The 15,424-nt window shown below is 46.6% G+C and overlaps 1 protein-coding gene across 4 annotated transcripts in view; it reads left to right on the top strand.

The window, feature by feature from the left end:
* MAP3K5 (mitogen-activated protein kinase kinase kinase 5) overlaps positions 1-15,424 on the top strand; it is a 105,662-nt gene that overhangs the window by 4,777 nt on the left and 85,461 nt on the right. The gene's annotated exons all lie outside the window — the stretch shown is intronic.

Raw genomic sequence — 15,424 nt, 5'->3', positions numbered from 1 at the left:
CACACAATTTTCTAATATGGGATTTCAGCATTTTGGTGATTAAAAATGGTAACAATGCTAATTTTGGATCTGTCTTTACCATATGACTACATTCTTTAAAGAAATCCTTCAAAAATCTTTCCTTATATTGGCATTCCCACCACATTAGGAAATATGTCCCCCATGCCTCACATTTCCTCCAACACTTAGGTGATGTTAAGCCCCATAAATATATGACTAAGGGTAGTTGAGGTCATATACCGGTACCAACAGAGAGTAGCTTTCAGGGAATTTCCCCATATTTTCGCTGAGACTGAATATAATAGTTTTTCATACCCAGTACTTTCCACTTCCTTTCTTCTCTTATTTCATGAAACACTGTTCCCATGATTCTTTTAAGCTTTGGGTTGATCCCATTGCCTTCACTATCCAGATTTTATAAATATTAGGGAGTCACAATCATTAGGTGCTCAAACCCTGGTAAAGATCTAATAGCCTAATTCCTGTGGTAGCCACTGAGATCTGGGATTAAGCTAAAGTAAATAACTTGGTGTAGTTGGAACCAGTTTACTCTATCAAACCCAACTTTTCTTTCAATTGAGGGCCTTATTTGGGAGTCACCCCTTCAAACCAATCATGCATGTTATCTTTATCACCTGTTTAGACTGAGTCCTAGCATCTGTCCTGTTTTTATTATGTTGCTTGTTTTAAAAACTTTTTGTGAACTGCCTTGCGAGGACAATGTGACCTGAACAATAGATTAGAAATATTTTAAATACATAAGTATTAGCATAGGGATCTGTCCCTTGGGGAAGGTCGCTAGCATGTGTGTCCAGGCGGGTAGCACGTGACATGCTTTCTGCTGTTTCCTAGTCTGTGAAGTAAACCTGGGCTAGTCTTTGGGAAAGCTGATTGTGTGTATTTGTTATTAGGCTTTTGTACGGAGGACAGAATACTGTAATTAGAGTGTTTTGTCACATCTTGTGCTGTTCATAGTTTCCTTGGCTCCAAAGATAGTAATCAGTCCATATTCTGCAGCTGCTGTTAGCCAGTAGTACCTGAGGATTGTAAACAAAGGCGTTTCAGTGCTAAGTCTTTTGGCAGGAAGTCTTTGGAAATAAGTAGTCCACTCTTGTCTGTTCACACCCAGGGATTCCCTGGGAACATAAAGATTTATTCAGAATTGATTCATCCACCTTTCTATTTCTGTTTTCAGAGCCACTGATGTGGCTTTAGACTTGTTCATGTGACACTGTGTAATTGGTGTGGTTTGAACATGGGCTGAGCAAAACCAGGCTTAGTTTTTTGTGTGGTGGGACCATTTGTGCAACTCTTTCACAACACTCAGTTCACCCCCTAGCCTGTGTTTACTGACCAGCTGCTGAAAGTGTATTGACCACTAGTATGGTAAATATAGGTTGGGTCCTGAGCTGGCACACATAACTTTTTCAGTATGTCCCAGAAACATCTTAAACCCACAGGCATACTATGCCAGATTAATCATATGAATGGGTCCTTAGAGGTGTGCGTAATAAATCAATCTACTTGGCCTACAAATATCTTATAAGGTGAGGATACTATGGCCCTCCAGATGTTGGGAGCACAGATCCCCTCATTCCTGACCATTTACCATGCTTGATAGGGTAAATGGGACTTGTAGGTTAATAACATTTGGAAAACCACCGTTTCCTCATCCCTGTTTTAGGACATGACTCCCCTCCCACAGTGTATAGGAAAGAGATGGTGAAGGGCAGGTAATAATCTGATCAATCATCATGAGACCCCAGGGCTGGTTACCACAATTTAAAAGCATGATATTAAAAACAGCTTAAGATAAGGGAACAGGTTAGAGCCTTATATATATATATATATATATATATATATATATATATATATATATATATAAAGCCATTTTAAAGAGGTGCCTCCTCAGTGTACAGAGAAAAACTACATAATGCTGATGCTGGAGACATCTCTCTGAGGAGGGCATTACATAAAAATGCCCTCTCCTGGACCACTGCTGCCCAAAGTTCTAAGGGTGGTGGAACTACCAGGAGGACACCCTCTGACACTTTTTGTGTCCAATAGAGTCTGTGGGGAAGGAGCACCCGGAACTGGACTCAAACAAACTGGCAACCAGTGCTGCCATTTTAAAAAAGAGGTTTGGTAAGTTCCAAATTGTACCACATTGTATCTGGTTGCTGAATTTTGGACCTCTGGAAGTTTAAGAGGCCTCTTCAAGTGCAGCACCACATAGACGGCACTGCAATAATCCAGTCTAAGAGTTACTAAAGGGGCCATAGTTGACAAACCATCCTTCGCTCAAAATAGGCACTCCTAGTCACCAAGGACACCTGAGTCTCCAGTGACCCCCAAGCTTCAGACCTGCTCCTCCTGGGCAGGGGTGTGTGAAACCCCATGCATAGCACACTGTCTCCCCTCTTCCTGGGCACAAGAACTTGGAACGCATAACATGTTTGCCTTTTCAGGGCTCAGCTTCCATTCATCGGCCCACATCTGGTCTTTATGTGCTTCCAAGCACCTGTCCAGTACCTCAACTGCATCTTCCAAGTCAGGTGAACGGAGACAGAGTTGATTGCCATATGACTTGATTTATTTATTTAATTGCCATACCACTTAATATATTTAAAATATCTCTGAGTGTACAGAAACTTGAAGCAACAACAGATAGCTAAAACAAAAATAGAACAAAAATACACAGTTACATATAGCAATGCAAAGTTACTAATATATAAAAATCATTTTCAGTCCATTTTCCTTCTGACACACCCTCCATCTCAGTCTCTGGGTTCTTACCCAGGGTCCAAGCAAACTCGCAGCTCACCCACAGAAGTTTCACAGCAATAAGAGTTCCTGGAAACAGCAGACATCACTATAGTCTCTCAATCTAGGCTTGCTTTTTATGGGCAGCCGAAAGTGGACAGTACTTCCTCAGGCACTTGCCCACAGCTGTTTCCACACCCAGTTCCAGGTGTAGAAGGTTTGTTGAGTTTTCCAGAGGGTGCAAAGGGTGGGGAAAAGGCTGCTATGCTCGCAGCTCTTTCTTCACCCTCTGTCTCCTCCTCCTCCAGCTGCCGTCCACATGTTGACAACTACCCCTTCACAATATTTGACAGTCTTAGTTGTGTGCATGATTAAAGAGAGTTGATTAACTGTTCTCTGTTAAAAATGCCAACACCCCCGCAAATTAGAATACATGTATATATGCCTATTCCCCCCCCCGGTAACATAATTACCTAAGAAATAAATACTAATTATTCAGCTGTAAACGATAAGCTAACAAGCAATTACCAACCAAAAGGTCAACAGAAGGTGTGGGAGTATGGGAATTTCCCCTTCTTTATATTTAGCTCCTGTGATGTCAGAACTCTATAAAGGAACATTTTTGTCACTGTAGTTTTTAAAAACAACTGACGTGCCACTAGCATTAGCTCAGTGTTTACCTTACCAAGCTCTGACTACAGAATTTGGGTGACGATGTTTATTATGACCACCACCACCGTTGGTGAGGAAATGTTGTCCCAGGGTTACACAATAAATGTTGTTCTATCATAAGGGAAGGGCTGTAGCTCAGTGACAATCTGCAGCCTTTCCAGGTAAGGCTAGGCAGGTTCCCTGCCTGAAACCCTGGAGAGCCACTGAGCTAGATGGTCCAGCTCAATATGAGGTAGCTTCCTATGTTCCTAGTGGCCTACTTCGCATGTTACACTAAACCATAGTTAAAGAAACTATGCATAATGTGAACATGCAGTGCACTAGTACACACTGCTCTAAAGTTCCCACTGTGTTCTTCCTTCTAGTCGCTGGGAAACAAGCCAGAGAGTGTCCCCTCACAGCATCTGAACCTGGGATCATGGTTTGCTTCGAGAAAAAGAAACTGCAAGCTTGGGTTTGAGGGCATGACAAGCCACAGTCTGACTTGTTTCCTGTTGGTGTGGCAGCAGCAGGAACTCAGCAAGTACTTCTGAGCGGTGTGTTCACCAGCAATGCATGTTCACATTAAGGCATTAAAATAGTAATAGCAACAACTTTGGCTTAATGTGATGTGTTAAGCAAGAAAGTGTTAATGGGTGTCAACAGCTGTAGCTTCAGCAATACTGGAGCAGAAAATACTGAATAATATTTACTAATGGAATATGGGGTTAAGACCATAATAATATTATGAGTAACAATCCCACATGCTTACACTTACATGCAAGTAGGGTTGGAGCGAGCTAGGCATTCTTCATTGAATTCTGAGGTTTATATATTGATTAATTAAGAAAATGCATACCCTGCTTTTCATCTAGGTCTCAGTGAGACTAACAGAAATCCTGATTTATTTATTTATTTTCATAAAAATTATGCACCACTTGCTCATAAAAACCCCCAAAGCGGTTTGCAGAAGATAAAACCGTAAAATCAAGAAAAAATGGACAACCCTACTTTAAAACATATAAAAGTTAACATACTAAAACAGATTAAGATTACCTTAACTTTCTAAGCATCTGAGATGTCCTGCCTAACTAGGAATGTTTTAGCAGGTTCCCAAAAGAGTAAAGTGAAGGTACCTGCTTGATCTCAATAGGCAGGGAGTTCCAAAGTGTAGGCTAAAAAATGTACCAAAAGTGCATATATATAAAATATATATATATAAAATACAGGGCCGTCTCAAGGCGGTCGGGCGCCGTGGCGCGGAGATCGCACCCTGGCGCCCCACACCACCGAGACTACCCCTAGAGCCGGGCCTGAGAGAATAAAATGCTTTGAAATGTGTACACTGGATAAAATGTTTCATAATGTGCACACAGATAACTTCATATATGAATTGAGGACAGAATGGATTTACCAGTGAACACATGTGAAATTGATGTTGACCAGAAGTAGACTGATGGGTCCATTCCCAAGTAGAGCAACAATGGGCACACTCAGTTCCAAAAATTACAAAGTCATTTTAATCCTGAGTCTTGCCAACTTTAGAATGTGTACAAAGTTCAAAGAGTATTTAAAATGTGTGGGGTCTTTTTACAGGGGGGTGGTGGCTATTGGGTTGTTTTTACAGTGGTACCTCGGTTCTTGAATGGAATCCATTCTGGAAGCCCGTTTGGCTTCCGAAACACTCAAAAACTGAGGTGTGGCTTCCCATTGGTTACAAGAGTTTCTTGCACTCAGCAGAACCGTGTCTCACATTTGGGTTTTGAAAAGTGTTTGAAAATGGAAGCATTTACTTCTGGGTTTTTGGCGTTCGAGAACCGAAATTTACGACAACTGAGGCGTTCGGGAACTGAGGTACCACTGTATTTTGATTATGTATTTTGTGGGTTTGTTTTTCTTCTGTGAACCGCCTTGAGACCTCTGGTTATAGGGTAGTATATAAATTCAATCAATTAATTCCAGGCATGCTAGAAATGAGTCAGCTCCAGATCGCTGTGCAGATTGCTGCATGTGTTTTTCTGTACTCCCCGTCTCCCTTGCGCAGGAGGGGTGGGAACAGAGATAATTTGGGAATATACCTGTAGTAACTTCTGTCAACCTAGCAGTTCGAAAGCACGTCAAAGTGCAAGTAGATAAATAGGTACCACTACAGTGGGAAGGTAAACAGCGTTTCCGTGTGCTGCTCTGGTTTGCAAGAAGCAGCTTTGTCATGCTGGCCACATGACCTTGAAGCTGTACGACGGCTCCCTCGGCCAATAACACGAGATGAGCGCTGCAACCCCAGAGTTGGTCACGACTAGACCTAATGGTCAGGGGTCCCTTTACCTTTACCTTTAACTCCTGTGGGTAGGTAGACAGAAAAAGAAGAGGGCATGTGACTGCAGTTGTGTAGTAAAGCAGAAAAAGAGGAATGCAAGTGCTGTGATATACAGAAAGAGAGTGAGTGGAAAATGACAATGAGCACTTAACAAAGAAAGCAAAGTGCTTTCAGAGACAAATGAGACTCCTTACTAGTTTATTTTGTGCTGTTGAATTCATGCACTGGAGATTGAGCCTGCCTCTTCATCTGTATAGGTTCTGCCATAAGTTTCATTTCTTGGTCATGTTGGAGTGTGACAAAGAGATGGCAGCTTGGAACTTGAATAAGGCTCTGTGGGTATTCCATTGCCTCGTCAAGCTTAGATTTGGGGGGCCAGGGGACTACCAGTAGCATCTAGAAATGTAAGTGTGCATATGTGTAGCCTGGTAGCCACTGGAAGGAGTTGCATGTAGGTGAGGGAGCAGAATGCTGTTGCTGGTGGCAGGGGGAAATGGAATGTTCTGCCTCTTCATGGCACCCAGCATGGAAACCAGGCACTTTGCCAGAGGAGAACCCCCTGCCCCCTCCACTTCACACCTAGCAAATGAATGCAGCAGGCTGCTGTAGGTGGAATTCTCCAACCTTCCACCCCATTCCATCAACCATCTTGTTGTTGTTGTTGTTTAGTCGTTTAGTCGTGTCCGACTCTTCGTGACCCCATGGACCATAGCACGCCAGGCACTCCTGTCTTGCACTGCCTCCCGCAGTTTGGTCAAACTCATGTTCGTAGCTTCGAGAACACTGTCCAACCATCTTGTCCTCTGTCGTCCCCTTCTCCTAGTGCCCTCAATCTTTCCCAACATCAGGGTCTTTTCCAAGGATTCTTCTCTTCTCATGAGGTGGCCAAAGTATTGGAGCCTCAGCTTCACGATCTGTCCTTCCAGGGAGCACTCAGGGCTGATTGCCTTAAGAATGGATAGGTTTGATCTTCTTGCAGTCCATGGGACTCTCAAGAGTCTCCTCCAGCACCATAATTCAAAAGCATCAATTCTTCGGCGATCAGCCTTCTTTATGGTCCAGCTCTCACTTCCATACATCACCACTGGGAAAACCATAGCTTTAACTATACGGACCTTTGTCGGCAAGGTGATGTCTCTGCTTTTTAAGATGCTGTCTAGGTTTGTCATTGCTTTTCTCCCAAGAAGCAGGCGTCTTTTAATTTCGTGACTGCTGTTACCATCTGCAGTAATCAAGGAGCCCAAGAAAGTAAACCATCTAGCAGGTTGGTAAAGAAAAATGCAGGCTACTACCTATTTGCAAGGCTGTCCTATATAACCTCCTATTATATAATAGTACTAGCTGTACCCTGCCACGCATTGCTGTGGCCCCTCACCCCAATCCCCCGGCACATCCCTATGACTGTTTCAACCCTCCTTCCTGTATCCCCTCCCCCCACCCCTTGGCTCATCCCTGTGATTCCCGGCGGGGTCTGGTCTACCTCTGACGGGGGTGGTGGGGTTGTCGGGTGACATCGGCGTCAGGGTCTGGCCTGGCTCCCGGGGCGGGTACGGCGGCAGTGTGGGTCGGGTTCATCCAGCCTGCCCCTTGCTTTGAGGAGGATTCGGCGTGGTGGCGGTGGCGGTGAGGGCTACGGAGAGGCCTGCCTTCCTGGGAGGTCTAGGTCTTGGGCGGCGGCGTGGCCTGTGGAGCGGTCTGGCTCCCTGGATGGTGTGTGCTTCGGAGGGCAGGGCAGGTTGCAGAGAGGGCTGCCTTCCTGGATGGCTTGAGTCTCTGGCGGCAGGGCGATCTGTGGGGTATGGTGGGTGTCGGGGTGGTGTGGGTGTCGGGCGGCGTGGCAGGCTATGGGGCGGACTGGGTTGGGCCGGGCTGCCCCTCGGTTTGAGACTGATTCGGCGTGGTGGCGGTTAGAGGATGGTGTGTTGGTTCACGTCATGATCTGCCCCCGACCTCGGAGGAGGAGTTCCCAGGTAGAATTTCCCATCATCCCCAGCCCTCTAAGTTTAGCGTTCTGAAACACTGGGTTTTACCTGGTTTTCCTGCCACAGGTGTGACATCTGCCCAATCTAAGTCCATGGAAACACTCACATATTCCCATCTGACGTTGTGGCCAAATTTGACCACAACCGGGCAAGCGGTTTTGGAGAAAGGTGTGCTTTAACAAACATGGACCCTCTGCATTCATAGAATAGAATATAGAAGATATGTTGCAGTATATATTAGACCCAGGAGATGGAACCTCAGGCTTGGGGGCCAAATGTGACCTTGGGACACACTCCAGGTCTCAGCCACACCAAGCCATACACCTTTTCGCCTGGCAACATCCCTTGCCAGCCTGCTTTGCACCTTCCTTGAATTGTTTTGCTTGGCTCGAATGTGTCTTTGAACTCTAATAATGATTCACGCTTCCCTGGATGGAGGATATAGAGGGGTGTATGAGTGTGTGCAGAAACAACTGCATGGAGGTAAAAATTCCCATCTCTGTTGCTCTTCTCACTTTTTAAACCTTTGTTCTGTCATGGATGCTTTAGTTGAGATTCCTGCATTGCAGGAGGTTGGACTAGATGACCCTCAGGGTCCCTTCCAAAGCTACAATTTGATGGTTCTATGAAAGGTTGACCAAAAGGAAATAGGCTGAATGATAGGCTGAATGATGTTCCCCATCCCTGTGTTAGACCTTGTAAATCTTGCACGAGTACTGAAAGACAAACAAAGGTTAATTTCAAATCAGTGTGTCAGTGCATGCAAAACACTTTAATTAGTCAAAAATCACTGTCTTATTGATGTGCATTTTTTCACCATAGCATTATCTCCTTACAGCATCATTATTGTTCATCTCTAAAACATGTTTTCCCGACTTGAGTTGTTAATTTCTGACTCATAGGGATTAGCTCCTGTTACATAAAACATGATTCTAGCCAGTGCATCCCAAGGTGCTACTTTGTTTTCCGCTTTGTGCTTCAGGTTAGAATTGCCAGCTCTTGGCCGGCAGGATGCTTCTGTGTCTTTCGTTTAATTAATTAATTTACTGCGCTTGTCTTACTTCTCCTCAACCATAATAATTCTCAAAATATTTTAATTACTATATGACGAGGAGAATTTAAAGCAGCTGGCTTTCTCAGAGAAAGTGGTGAACTGTAGGGAAATATGCCCGTTTCTCTTATAATAAGAATTGAAATATAAAAAGTGCTAGTTAACAGGTTAGAAAAAAACCAATCTAGTTCATGTGGTCTGGTGCCATTCTTCCCTTTTGCATAGGTTTTGGCTGGAGTAGCTCAGTACTGTAGTTTAAAAGTAGTAATGGAAACAGGAGGAGTATTGTGGAAGCTGAGCAAGGTCATGGAGGCCAAATGGGACACTTTATTTAGACATTGACTACATTATTTTATTTCTGAGCTGGAGTGAGAAACAAAAAGACTTGTCTCACATACATAAAGGAGAGGTTGAACATTTCATTTGCCTGCAAGTCTCCCTCCTGGCTACTGACTGAGTTTTTGTAATGTCATGGATCATTTACAGGTACAAGTATTCTCGTGCTGGGCCAGTCACAGAAATTTCAGATATGATGCAATTAACTGGGATCTGAGTGGAAGAGTAATCTTGGTTTGCACACTGTGTGGGTGGAGAGGGAGGGGGGACCCATGTGAAGGCAATGGAACAAAGAGGTGGGGTGGGGGGCTCTTTTCACCTGAGGACCACATTCCCTTCTGGTAAACCTTCAAAAGGACACATGCTGGTGGTTGATGGGGCCAGAAGGATAAGTGGAGTAGCACCCACTTTAGGTTGCTTTCTGCATGCACTCCCCCACTCGTCTCTGTTCTCCATCCAGACAATAAAGAAGCGTTATGAGAGTTCAAGGGTGCATTCCAGCCAGGCAAAAAAAAATATTTGGGGTATGAAGCTGGGCCAGTGAGTTGTGTGGCCTAGGGAGAGTTCCAAGGGCTGTATAGAGAAACTCCTGGGTCTGAAGTTCTCCATGGTTAACCAGGATCTGAGATAAAGAGGCTGGTAGAGATCCTTTTCCAGGGTATAGGGGCTGAAGTGGGTGTCTGACCTTTTAGTGCTAAAGCTGGGGTTAGCGGGGCAAGGATTTGTCCATGAGGTGGTGGTGTGTGCAGCATCACAATATTTCACGTATTGGTTCCAAATTACTTGCCAGCCATTAGTTGCAGGCTTTTGTCACCAATTACTTTTATTAGCTGCTTTATTCAGGGGTAGGCAACCTAAGACCTGTGGGCCAGATGCTGCCCAATCGCCTTCTCATGCTTTCTGCCTTCTAACTCTGGCCCACGGACAGTCCTGGAATCAGTGTGTTTTTACATGAGTAGAATGTATCCATTTTTTAAAAAAATGCACCTCTGGGTTATTTGTGGGGCCTGCCTGGGATTTTTACATGAGTAGAATGTGTGTTTTATGTGCATCTCTGGGTTATTTGTGGGGCAAAGGAATTCGTTCATTTCCCTCCCTTCAAAATATAGTCCGGCCCACCACATGGTATGTGGGATGGTGGACCGGCCCACGGCTGGAAAAGGTTGCTAACCCCTGATTAAGCGGATAAGTGGCTATCGTCACTCTCCACTGGTGGAAGGAACATAGGGCTTTGTGTGAGCTGTTGTTGTGTTTCACCGGAGTCCCTGTTGCGGTGTGGTTGTCTCTCTTCTAATCTGAAAAGGTCAGTAGCTCTTTAAAGACAGAGCACAGTTGTGTCCCACAGTTTGCTGGAGGTACGGCCCTTGCCTCCTAGCCTTAAAGGACAATTCTGGTTCTTCAGGAAATGGAAGAGATAAGGAGCACTTGCACGTGCAGCCAGCCTCCCTTGGTTGGTCCTATGGCATCTGCTTGCCTGGCTCACTTTCTTGTTTACAAGTGATTTGCCCCCTGGGTGTATGGGGAAAGGGGGGCACTTCTCAGCAACAAATTGCACTGCAGTTTTATATGCACTTGTCAGTGAGTAAACGCTTTTACAGCTGCACACGACAAAACAATGCAAATTGGCTTTAGCTGTTTTACAAAGTTTTGACGCTGTCCAGAATGTAAAGAAGTGAGTCTGTACCATGGTTGCTTGGCTGCAGACTCAAAGGCTTTACATACAAGGACATAGGGCACGGGTGTCAAGGACAAGGCCCGGGGGCCTAATCCGGCCCGGCAGACCTCGTGATGTGGCCCGCCGCCCACCCGCCTCCAGACCTCACGATGTGGCCCGCCGCCCGCCTGCTGGCCGCCCGGCCGCTGGCCGCTCGCTCACCCGAGGCGCCGTCTGTGCGCCGCTTCCGGAGGAAAGGGCGGGACAGAAAGATGAATTCGAGGCCCCATTGGCTAGTGGCGCTGCTAATCTTAGCCTCTCAGCGCTCGCCTCGCCATTGGAGAATGGAGTTCGGAGCGAGGCAGCCCATTGGCTGAAAGTCCCCCCCCCGGCTCCGGCGGTTGTGCGGGAGTTGAAGCGGAGCCTGAGAAGCAGCGTCCTGAGCCTGAGGGGAACAGCGGCCGGACGTGGAAAAGGAGCGAGAGGCCGGTGGCAGCGGCACAGAGGTATTTCTTTTCTCCGCTGGAGAATTCAGGGGAGCCTCCCCAGCCAGGAGGTGCAAAAAGTTTCTGGTGATCGTGGGTAGATCTTGGGTTCCTTAGAGGTCGGCAGCCTAAAAGGGAAAGCTCTCCAACTCTTGTCTTTCTCCCCCTCCCAAAATCTCAATAACAATGGGCAATTGCAAGGAGAGCTCCTTCCCTCTTGCTGACAAAGAGCTGGAGTGTGTGTGTGTGTGTGTGCACGCACGCACGCACGACCGCGTGTGCCTCCGTCTTGCTGTGCAGGAGGCTCCTGTCCCGTTGCTGCTTTAAAGCCAGCCACAAAGCCAGCGGTCTCCCCTTTCCCTGCTCGCCTGCCAGATGGCTGGCTGCTGCACAGCTTGCCTCCCAAGCCTCCCTCCCTTACCCCACACCCATCTTCCATCCCTGCAGGCAGCATCTCCCTCCCTTACCCCACACCCATCTTCCATCCCTGCAGGCAGCATCTCCCTCCCTTGCCCCACACCCCAGTCTTCCATCCCTGCAGGCAGCATCTCCCTCCCTTACCCCACACCCATCTTCCATCCCTGCAGGCAGCATCTCCCTCCCTTGCCCCACACCCCAGTCTCCCATCCCTGCAGGCAGCATCTCCCTCCCTTGCCCCACACCCCAGTCTCCCATCCCTGCAGGCAGCATCTCCCTCCCTTGCCCCACACCCCAGTCTTCCATCCCTGCAGGCAGCATCTCCCTCCCTTGCCCCACACCCCAGTCTTCCATCCCTGCAGGCAGCATCTCCCTCCCTTGCCCCACACCCCAGTCTTCCATCCCTGCAGGCAGCATCTCCCTCCCTTGCCCCACACCCCAGTCTTCCATCCCTGCAGGCAGCATCTCCCTCCCTTGCCCCACACCCCAGTCTTCCATCCCTGCAGGCAGCATCTCCCTCCCTTGCCCCACACCCCAGTCTTCCATCCATGCAGGCAGCATCTCCCTCCCTTGCCCCACACCCCAGTCTTCCATCCCTGCAGGCAGCATCTCCCTCCCTTGCCCCACACCCCAGTCTTCCATCCCTGCAGGCAGCATCTCCCTCCCTTGTCCCACACCCCAGTCTTCCATCCCTGCAGGCAGCATCTCCCTCCCTTGCCCCACACCCCAGTCTTCCATCCCTGCAGGCAGCATCTCCCTCCCTTGCCCCACACCCCAGTCTTCCATCCATGCAGGCAGCATTTCCCACCACCCCTCACCCCACACCCCTGTCTTCTCTTCGTGCAGGCTGCATCATCCACCCCCTTTCCTTCTCTGTAAAAAAAGCTCAACAACTTTGAGCTGAACCCCTAAAAATGGGGGTAGATCACTGCCAGATTTTAATTCTAAAAGTAGATCACTGTCTCTTGGGATTTGGCCACCCCTGTAATTAATGGATTGATTCAATATGAGGAAATTGTATAAGTTCACTTGATGGGAGCAACACACATGAAACCATACAGGTGTCGTAATAAGGGAGTCAGAGTTTTGCCCATTCCCAGTAATCAAGGCAGCCCAAACTCATAAGGCAGTGGACACATAGTCCTACAGATACAACCGGCCCTTTGAGGGTGACCAAACTGCTGATGCGGCCCCCCGATGAATTTGAGTTTGACACCCCTGACATAGGGAATGCAAGAAGCAGAGCAACTCTTTCTAAATTCCAGTGATTCTTTTCTGATCGTGTCTTGCTTACCTTTGGGAGATGCTACATTCCAAGGCTTTTTCCTTTGAACCAGAATGTTGGTTACAAAACTATTCCTATTTTATTTTTGGATTTCCTGGAATTTTTGGTGAAATGTAATGTTAAGGCTTTCTCTCTGTCTTGGTGCTCTTATAACATTCAGTTGCTTCTTAAAAAACACTGTTGTCCCCTATTAATAGTGGATTGAGCAATTTCCAAAACCCATCTTAGCACAGAAATACATGTTTCCCACAACATCTGCTGTTTGTAGTGGCTGAAAATCAGTTCCAGCATAATAATAATTACCAGTTATAGAATAAAATGAGTGATTAAGAAATTTCATTTTTGTTGTTGTTTAGTCGTGTCCGACTCTTCATGACCCCATGGACCATAGCACGCCAGGCATTCCTGTCTTCCACTGCCTCCCACAGTTTGGTCAAACTTATGTTTGTAGCTTCAAGAACACTGTCCAACCATCTCATCCTCTGTCGTCCCCTTCTCCTTGTGCCCTCCATCTTTCCCAACATCAGGGTCTTTTCCAGGGAGTCTTCTCTTCTCATGAGGTGGCCAAAGTATTGGAGCCTCAGCTTCACGATCTGTCCTTCCAGTGAGCACTCAAGGCTGATTTCCTTAAGAATGGATAGGTTTGATCTTCTTGTAGTCCATGGGACTCTCAAGAGTCTCCTCCAGCACCATAATTCAAAAGCATCAATTCTTCGGTGATCAGCCTTCTTTATAGTCCAGCTCTCACTTCCATACATCACTACTGGGAAAACCATAGCTTTAACTATACGGACCTTTGTAGGCAAGGTGATGTCTCTGCTTTTTAAGATGCTGTCTAGGTTTGTCATTGCTTTTCTCCCAAGAAGCAGGAGTCTTTTAATTTCGTGGCTGCTGTCACCATCTGCAGTGATCAAGGAGCCCAAGAAAGTAAAATCTCTCACTGCCTCCATTTCTTCCTCTTCTATTTGCCAGGAGGTGATGGGACCAGTGGCAGAAATTTCACTTTTAATTCTACTTATTTCTCTTAAGTGAAGTCTCTGCCTGCTTGCCTCCACTCCCTAACATCTGCAATGCATCATGTGTTGGATTAGCTAGGGGTTATTCTAATCTTTCTTTGTTTTTTTCCTCCCTCTAAGAACTATTGGGATGGGGTTTGTTCCTAAACAGATTAAAAGGACCTTCTTCTAGTGCTTGGAGTCGTGCCTAGTGAAGCTACACTGTAATAATAAGCTTTGATTATTGAGTCACTGGCATACAGAACATTTTTGTTGTCTTTGTTTAGGCTCAGAAAGCAAAAAGTGACACCATGGGGGCAGGGAGATCTTTCAGATAAAAACTGCAATACTGTGATTTTGGAATTCCCCCTGTGATGTGTGTTTTAGTTTTTTCTTCTTTTCCCCCTTGTGTGACTGCTTCTTCATGGGAAGACAAAAGTTGCTGGAACTGACCCTTGTCTTATATTGGAAATGGACTGATGTAGTAGGAGGCAGAGATGACTGATAGAATCATAATAATAGATTTACAAATTCAGATTATTAAGTGATAGCTGCATTTGTGTGGATAATGTAACATATGAACTTGCTCCACACGTGCTCAGTTTATTGTATGCTTATTGAATGTTTAAATTGGTTGCAATCTGATTGTAATTTGAAGGCCCGTTTACAGTACAAATTTAACTTGGCTTTCTTTATGCTGCAAGAATTATCTACTTGCAGTAACAGGAGCAGTTGAACAGGGCTTGCTGTATCGCAATGGGACAGGTTACTTTTTTTCAGACTATGAGCTGCATGGTTGCTTCGTACAATATGACACGACCTTGCAAATATTCAATTTGTAATGTAGCACACTATTCTTGACCATGGCTTGGTTCTGTAGCACCAGAGTGGCTACATTCAAGTTTGGGGGGCAGTCGTAACACTGGTGTCTGCCTGGTGGGGCTGAATTGAGGAGTCATGCCCCACGTGGTAGCTGGGGTGAACATTGGGCGGCAGGCAGAGTGCTGTGCTGGATTTGGCACCGTGATCAGAGTCAGATCAGGCCCAGTGGGGCTGGCTTGGGATCTAGTGGATTCCCTCCGGAATCCCATCTCCCATTTCAGGGGAAGGCTGATGGAGGCCAGCAGGGCTTTGAGTATATGCTAATAACAAATTAGACCAGCATTTCTCAACCGCTGTGCCGCGAGACGCTGGCTGGTGTGCCGCAACGTGCGGCGATGAGAAGGGCGATTTGCATTGTCACGTGCCTGGCGGCCGCCAATAATTACCACTAGCCCGCCGGAAAGGAAGCCGGCCGGGTCACGACGCGGGGCGAGCGCAGCTCTCAACAGCCACCACCACGGGAGGGTGGTTTTAGACAAACTTAAAGAAGCTGGCTGGATGAGCTCAACCTGAAACTTGCTGAGCAAGTTGTGCTGGTAGAGAAATCAGCGGCTTGTGAAGCCTTATTACAGGAGATTGCAACCAACACAGCAATTGGCAAGTGTT

Source organism: Zootoca vivipara, chromosome 3 (genome assembly GCF_965207765.1).
Source record: "Zootoca vivipara chromosome 3, rZooViv2.hap1.1, whole genome shotgun sequence".
NCBI classification, from domain to species: Eukaryota; Metazoa; Chordata; class Lepidosauria; order Squamata; family Lacertidae; genus Zootoca; species Zootoca vivipara.
Note: the sequence above shows the minus strand (reverse complement) of the source record. Positions and strands in the feature narration are given on the sequence as shown.